Below are 8,677 nucleotides of genomic sequence, written 5' to 3' on the forward strand. Positions count from 1 at the left end.
AAACAAAAAAACCCAGTGCCATTGAGTCGATTCCGACTCATAGCCACCCTATAAGACAGAGTAGAACTGCCCCCATAGAGTTTCCAAGAAGCGCCTGGTGGATTTGAGCTGCCAACCCTTTGGTTAGCAGCCGTAGCACTTAGCCACTACGCCACCAGGGTTTCCAGGTTTAATAGAGGTTTCGCTGATGACAAACTTGGCCAAATCCCTGAAGACACCTTCTCCGCTGCAGTCCTTTTAAGAGGTGACCAGGTCTTTCCCACACACTACATACTACAAAGCCTGGAGGAGGGATAGAGACCCTTCTTGTCTCTCATTGCTGTTTTCAGACCCTCCCCAGTCCCTACAAAACCTCAGCTCCACTGAAAACATGCCAGCAGCCTGCCCCACCCACCGTCCATGGTAAAACCCTGCCCTCCTCCTGGTCACTTGCCCTTACCAGTGAATTATTTGTTCCCAGCCCCCTGCTTGTTTCACCATCATTCTTGATGATGTCAACATTCATGTGGTTGACCTAGTCAACTGCTGGCCTCTTTCCTTGACCTCCTTCCTTCTCAGGATTTGTGTTCTGTCTCTATTCTGTTATCCACTCCCACTGTGAAACTCTAGACCTTGCCATTACTAATAGTTAGGCAACCTCTAAAACCAAGATTTCAAAACCACACTCTGGCCACTGCCTCTTATCCACTGCACGCTTCCAACAATTCTCTGATCCTATTAGGACCTCCAATCCATGACTTGATCACGTTTTCACTGTTGCTCACCTCTCTCCTATCCTAAAGTCTCTCCTACTTAGATTCCACAACTCTTTCTTATAGCCACTCTTATGGAGGCCTGGTGGTGCAGTGGTTAAGTGTTTGGCTATTAATCAAAAGGTCGACAGTTCAAATCTACCACCTGCTCCTTGAAAACCCAATGGGGGTGCATATTCAGGGAGGCAGACCCAAGATGGCGGACTAGGCAGACGCTACCTCGGAGCCCTCTTACAACAAAGACACGGAAAAACAAGTGAATCGATCACATACATAACAATCTACGAACCCTGAACAACAAACACAGATTTAGAGACGGAGAACGAACTAATACGGGGAAGCAGCGATTGTTTTCAGAGCCTGGAGCCAGCATACCAGGCAGGTACGGCACAAGCACAGAGAGCTGCTCCACCCCCCTGAACTAACCCCAGGAGGGGGACCAGCCGGTTCCGCGGGCGGCGTGGGACGCAGCCGGTAGGAGAAGTCCCCGGGAGGCAGTGACTGGTCTTGGAACGGGGAGAGCAGCGTCCCAGCCGGGAACCGTCCCGCCGGGATTTGGACTGGACACAGGTACGGCACAAGCACAGAGAGCTGCTCCACCCCCCTGAACTAACCCCAGGAGGGGACCAGCCGGTTCCGCGGGCGGCGTGGGACGCAGCCGGTAGGAGAAGTCCCCGGGAGGCAGTGACTGGTCTTGGAACGGGGAGAGCAGCGTCCCAGCCGGGAACCGTCCCGCCGGGATTTGGACTGAACGCAGGTACGGCATAAACACGGAGAGCTGCTCCACCCCCCTGAACTAACCCCGGGAGGGGGCCCAGCCGGTTCGCGCAGGCAGCATGGGACGCAGCCGGTAGAAGAAGTCCCTGGGAGGCAGTGACTGGTCTTGGAACAGGGAGAGCAGCGTCCCAGCCAGGGAACCCTCCTGCCGGGATTTGGACTGGACACAGGTACGGCATAAACACGAAGAGCTGCTCCACCCCCCTGAACTAACCCCGGGAGGGGGCCCAGTTGGGTCGCGCGGACGGCGTGGGATGCAGCCGGTAGGAGAAGTCCCCGGGAGGCAGTGACTGGTATTGGAGCGGGGAGAACAGCGTCCCAGCCGGGACACTCGGTCACGGCACAAGCACGGGGAGCTGCTCCACCCACCTGAACTAACCCCGGGAGGTGGCCCAACCAGTTCACGGGGGCGGCACGGCAACGCAGCTGGAGGGACGAGAAATCCCCGGGAGGCAGCGACTGATTTTGGAGTCGAGAGTGCACTGTCCCAGCAGGGGAGCCTTGACGCTGGGCGTGGGGTTGGAAGCAGAGGATCTGACCGTGACTCCAGCAGGCCAGACCCCCCGGGGGCAATCTCCACACAGCCAGCACACATAGGCAACACGCCCCGCAGGAATCTCAGATATAACAGTCATTCCAAGCAAGACAAGCAACTCTGGCTATATTCTGAGGTGCTACTCTCCTATCTCTCTGTTCCCTTCCCCACCCTCCCCAGGCGGCTTCATTAACATCCAAATAGCCTGAGCCAGAGTGAGAACTCTGATAGGGATCTGACTGCATTTTTTTAGCGGATTTTCTGGAAAAACTAGTTTCCCAATGATGGCTCGGAGACAACAATCCATATCAAACCACTTAAAGAACCAGACCATGACAGCTTCTCCAACCCCCCAAACAAAAGAATCAAAATCTTTCCCAAATGAAGATACAATCCTGGAATTATCAGATACAGAATATAAAAAACTAATTTACAGAATGCTTCAAGACATCACAAATGAAATAAGGCAAACTGCAGAAAAAGCCAAGGAACACACTGATAAAACTGTTGAAGAACTCAAAAAGATTATTCAAGAACATAGTGGAAAAATTAATAAGTTGCAAGAATCCATAGAGAGACAGCATGTAGAAATCCAAAAGATTAACAATAAAATTACAGAATTAGACAACGCGATAGGAAGTCAGAGGAGCAGACTCGAGCAATTAGAATGCAGACTGGGACATCTGGAGGACCAGGGAATCAACACCAACATAGCTGAAAAAAAATCAGATAAAAGAATTTAAAAAAATGAAGAAACCCTAAGAATCATGTGGGACTCTATCAAGAAGGATAACCTGCGGGTGATTGGAGTCCCAGAACAGGGAGGGGGGATAGAAAACACAGAGAAAATAGTTGAAGAACTCCTGACACAAAACTTCCCTGACATCATGAAAGACGAAAGGATACCTATCCAAGATGCTCATCGAACCCCATTTAAGATTGATCCAAAAAGAAAAACACCGAGACATATTATCATCAAACTCACCAAAACCAAAGATAAACAGAAAATTTTAAAAGCAGCCAGGGAGAAAAGAAAGGTTTCCTTCAAGGGAGAATCAATAAGAATAAGTTCAGACTACTCAGCAGAAACCATGCAGGCAAGAAGGGAATGGGACGACATATACAGAACACTGAAGGAGAAAAACTGCCAGCCAAGGATCATATATCCAGCAAAACTCTCTCTGAAATATGAAGGCGAAATTAAGATATTTACAGATAAACACAAGTTTAGAGAATTTGCAAAAACCAAACCAAAGCTACAAGAAATACTAAAGGATATTGTTTGGTCAGAGAACCAATAATATCAGATATCAGCACAACACAAGGTCACAAAACAGAACGTCCTGATATCAACTCAAATAGGGAAATCACAAAAACAAACAAATTAAGATTAATTAAAAAAAAAATACACATAACAGGGAATCATGGAAGTCAATAGCTAAAAGATCTCAATAATCAAAAAGAGGGACTAAATACAGGAGGCATTGAACTGCCATATGGAGAGTGATACAAGGCGATATAGAACAATACAAGTTAGGTTTTTACTTAGAAAAATAGGGGTAAATATTAAGGTAACCACAAAAAGGTATAAGAACTCCATAACTCAAAATAAAAGCCAAGAAAAACGTAACGACTCAACTAACATAAACTCAAACACTATGAAAATGAGGATCTCACAATTTACTAAGAAAAACGCCTCAGCACAAAAAAGTATGTGGAAAAATGAAATTGTCAACAACACACATAAAAAGGCATCAAAATGACAGCACTAAAAACTTATTTATCTATAATTACGCTGAATGTAAATGGACTAAATGCACCAATAAAGAGACAGAGAGTCACAGACTGGATAAAGAAACACGATCCATCTATATGCTGCCTACAAGAGACACACCTTAGACTTAGAGACACAAACAAACTAAAACTCAAAGGATGGAAAAAAATATATCAAGCAAACAATAAGCAAAAAAGAAGAGGAGTAGCAATATTAATTTCTGACAAAATAGACTTTAGACTTAAATCCACCACAAAGGATAAAGAAGGACACTATATAATGATAAAAGGGACAATTGATCAGGAAGACATAACCATATTAAATATTTACACACCCAATGACAGGGCTGCAAGATACATAAATCAAATTTTAACAGAATTGAAAAGCGAGATAGATACCTCCACAATTACACTAGGAGACTTCAACACACCACTTTCGGAGAAGGACAGGACATCCAGTAAGAAGCTCAATAGAGACACGGAAGACCTAATTACAACAATCAACCAACTTGACCTCATTGACTTATACAGAACTCACCACCTAACTGCTGCAAAATATACTTTTTTTTCTAGCGCACATGGAACATTCTCTAGAATAGACCACATATTAGGTCATAAAACAAACCTTTGCAGAGTCCAAAACATCGAAATATTACAAAGCATCTTCTCAGACCACAAGGCAATAAAACTAGAGATCAATAACAGAAAAACTAGGGAAAAGAAATCAAATACTTGGAAAATGAACAATACCCTCCTGAAACAAGACTGGGTTATAGAAGACATCAAGGAGGGAATAAGGAAATTCATAGAAAGCAACGAGAATGAAAATACTTCCTATCAAAACCTCTGGGACACAGCAAAAGCAGTGCTCAGAGGCCAATTTATATCGATAAATGCACACATACAAAAAGAAGAAAGAGCCAAAATCAGAGAACTGTCCCGACAACTTGAACAAATAGAAAGTGAGCAACAAAAGAATCCATCAGGCACCTGAAGAAAACAAATAATAAAAATTAGAGCTGAACTAAATGAATTAGAGAACAGAAAAACAATTGAAAGAATTAACAAAGCCAAAAGCTGGTTCTTTGAAAAAATTAACACAATTGATAAATCATTGGCTAGACTGACTAAAGAAATACAGGACAGGAAACAAATAACCCGAATAAGAAACGAAAAGGACCACATCACAACAGAACCAAATGAAATTAAAAGAATCATTTCAGATTATTATGAAAAATTGTACTCTAACAAATTTGCAAACCTAGAAGAAATGGATGAATTCCTGGAAAAACACTACCTACCTAAACTAACACATTCAGAAGTAGAACAACTAAATAGACCCATAACAAAAAAAGAGATTGAAACGGTAATCAAAAAACTCCCAACAAAAAAAAGCCCTGGCCCGCACGGCTTCACTGCAGAGTTCTACCAAACTTTCAGAGAAGAGTTAACACCACTACTTCTGAAGGTATTCCAAAGCGTAGAAAATGACGGGATACTACCCAACTCATTCTATGAAGCCACCATCTCCCTGATACCAAAACCAGGTAAAGACATTACAAAAAAAGAAAATTATAGACCTATATCCCTCATGAAAGTAGATGCAAAAATCCTCAACAAAATTCTAGCCAATAGAATCCAACAACACATCAAAAAAATAATTCACCCTGATCAAGTGGGATTTATATCAGGTATGCAAGGCTGGTTTAATATTAGAAAAACCATTAATGTAATCCATCACATAAATAAAACAAAAGACAAAAACCACATGATCTTATCAATTGATGCAGAAAAGGCATTTGACAAAGTCCAACACCCATTCATGATAAAAACTCTTACCAAAATAGGAATTGAAGGAAAATTCCTCAACATAATAAAGGGCATCTATGCAAAGCCAACAGCCAATATCACTCTAAATGGAGAGAACCTGAAAGCATTTCCCTTGAGAACAGGAACCAGACAAGGATGCCCTTTATCACCGCTCTTATTCAACATCGTGCTGGAAGTCCTAGCCAGGGCAATTAGGCTAGACAAAGAAATAAAAGGTATCCAGGTTGGCAAGGAGGAAGTAAAGTTATCACTATTTGCAGATGACATGATTATATACACAGAAAACCCTAAGGAATCCTCCAGAAAACTACTGAAACTAATAGAAGAATTTGGCAGAGTCTCAGGTTATAAAATAAACATACAAAAATCACTTGGATTCCTCTACATCAACAAAAAGAACACCGAAGAAGAAATAACCAAATCAATACCATTCACAGTAGCCCCCAAGAAGATGAGATACTTAGGAATAAATCTTACCAAGGATGTAAAAGACCTATACAAAGAAAACTACAAAGCTCTACTACAAGAAATTCAAAAGGACATACTTAAGTGGAAAAACATACCTTGCTCATGGATAGGAAGACTTAACATAGTAAAAATGTCTATTCTACCAAAAGCCATCTATACATTTAACGCACTTCCGATCCAAATTCCAATGTCATATTTTAAGGGGATAGAGAAACAAATCACTAATTTCATATGGAAGGGAAAGAAGCCCCGGATAAGCAAAGCACTACTGAAAAAGAAGAAGAAAGTGGGAGGCCTCACCCTACCTGATTTCAGAACCTATTATACAGCTACAGTAGTCAAAACAGCCTGGTACTGGTACAACAACAGGCACATAGACCAATGGAACAGAATTGAGAACCCAGACATAGATCCATCCACCTATGAGCAGCTGATATTTGACAAAGGACCAGTGTCAATTAAGTGGGGAAAAGATAGCCTTTTTAACAAATGGTGCTGGCATAACTGGATATTCATTTGCAAAAAAATGAAACAGGACCCATACCTTACACCATGCACAAAAACTAACTCCAAGTGGATCAAAGACCTAAACATAAAGACTAAAACGATAAAGATCATGGAAGAAAAAATTGGGACAACCCTAGGAGCCCTAATACAGGGCATAAACAGAATACAAAACATTACCAAAAATGATGAAGAGAAACCAGATAACTGGGAGCTCCTAAAAATCAAACACCTATGCTCATCTAAAGACTTCACCAAAAGAGTAAAAAGACCACCTACAGACTGGGAAAGAATTTTCAGCTATGACATCTCCGACCAGTGCCTGATCTCTAAAATCTACGTGATTCTGTCAAAACTCAACCACAAAAAGACAAACAACCCAATCAAAAAGTGGGCAAAGGATATGAACACACATTTCACTAAAGAAGATATTCAGGCAGCCAACAGACACATGATGCTCTCGATCATTAGCCATTAGAGAAATGCAAATTAAAACTACGATGAGATTCCATCTCACACCAGCAAGGCTGGCATTAATCCATAAAACACAAAATAATAAATGTTGGAGAGGCTGCGGAGAGATTGGAACTCTTATACACTGCTGGTGGGAATGTAAGATGGTACCACCACTTTGGAAATCTATCTGGCGTTATCTTAAATAGTTAGAAATAGAACTACCATACAACCCAGAAATCCCACTCTTCGGAATATACCCTAGAGATACAAGAGTCTTCACACAAACAGATATATGCACACCCATGTTTATTGCAGCTCTGTTTACAATAGCAAAAAGTTGGAAGCAACCAAGGTGTCCATCAACGGATGAATGGGTAAATAAATTGTGGTATATTCACACAATGGAATACTACACATCGATAAAGAACAGCGACGAATCTCTGAAACATTTCATAACATGGAGGAATCTGGAAGGCATTATGCTGAGCGAAATTAGTCAGAGGCAAAAGGACAAATATTGTATAAGACCACTATTATAAGATTTTGAGAAATAGTAAACCTGAGAAGAACACATACTTTTGTGGTTACGAAGGGGAGAGGGAGGGAGGGTGGGAGAGGGTTTTTTATTGATTAATCAGTAGATAAGAACTGCTTTAGGTGAAGGGAAAGACAACACTCAATACATGGAAGGTCAGCTCAACTGGACTGCACCAAAAACAAAGAAGTTTCCGGGATAAAATGAATGCTTCAAAGGTCAGTGGAGCAAGGGCGGGGGTCTGGGGAACATGGTTTGCGGGGACTTCTAAGTCAATTGGCAAAATAATTCTATTATGAAATCATTCTGCATCCCACTTTGAAATGTGGCGTCTGGGGTCTTAAATGCTAACAAGCGGCCATCTAAGATGCAGCAATTGGTCTCAACCCACCTGGAGCAAAGGAAAATGAAGAACACCAAGGCCACATGACAACTAAGAGCCCAAGAGACAGAAAGGGCCACATGAACCAGAGACCTACATCATCCTGAGACCAGAAGAACTAGTTGGTGCCCGGCCACAATCGATGACTGTCCTGACAGGGAGCACAGCAGAGGACCCCTGAGGGAGCAGGAGATCAGTGGGATACAGACCCCAAATTCTCATAAAAAGACCAAACTTAATGGTCTGACTGAGACTAGAGGAATCCCGGCGGCCATGGTCCCCAGACCTTCTGTTGGCACGGGACAGGAACCATCCCCGAAGACAACTCATCAGACATGAAAGGGACTGGTCAGCGAGTGGGAGAGAGACGCTGATGAAGAGTGAGTTAATTATATCAGGTGGACACTTGAGATTGTGTTGGCAACTCTTGTCTGGAGGGGGGATGGGAGGATAGAGAGAGAGGGAAGCCGGCAAAATTGTCACGAAAGGAGAGACTGAAAGGGCTGACTCAAGAGGGGGAGAGCAAGTGGGAGTAGGGAGTGAGGTGTATGTAAACTTATATGTGACAGACTGATTGGATTTGTAAACGTTCACTTGAAGCTTAATAAAAGTTAATTTAAAAAAAAAAAGAAAGAAAACCCAATGGGGCAGTTCTACTCTGTCCT

Source organism: Elephas maximus, chromosome 23 (assembly GCF_024166365.1).
Source record: "Elephas maximus indicus isolate mEleMax1 chromosome 23, mEleMax1 primary haplotype, whole genome shotgun sequence".
Taxonomy (NCBI): Eukaryota; Metazoa; Chordata; class Mammalia; order Proboscidea; family Elephantidae; genus Elephas; species Elephas maximus.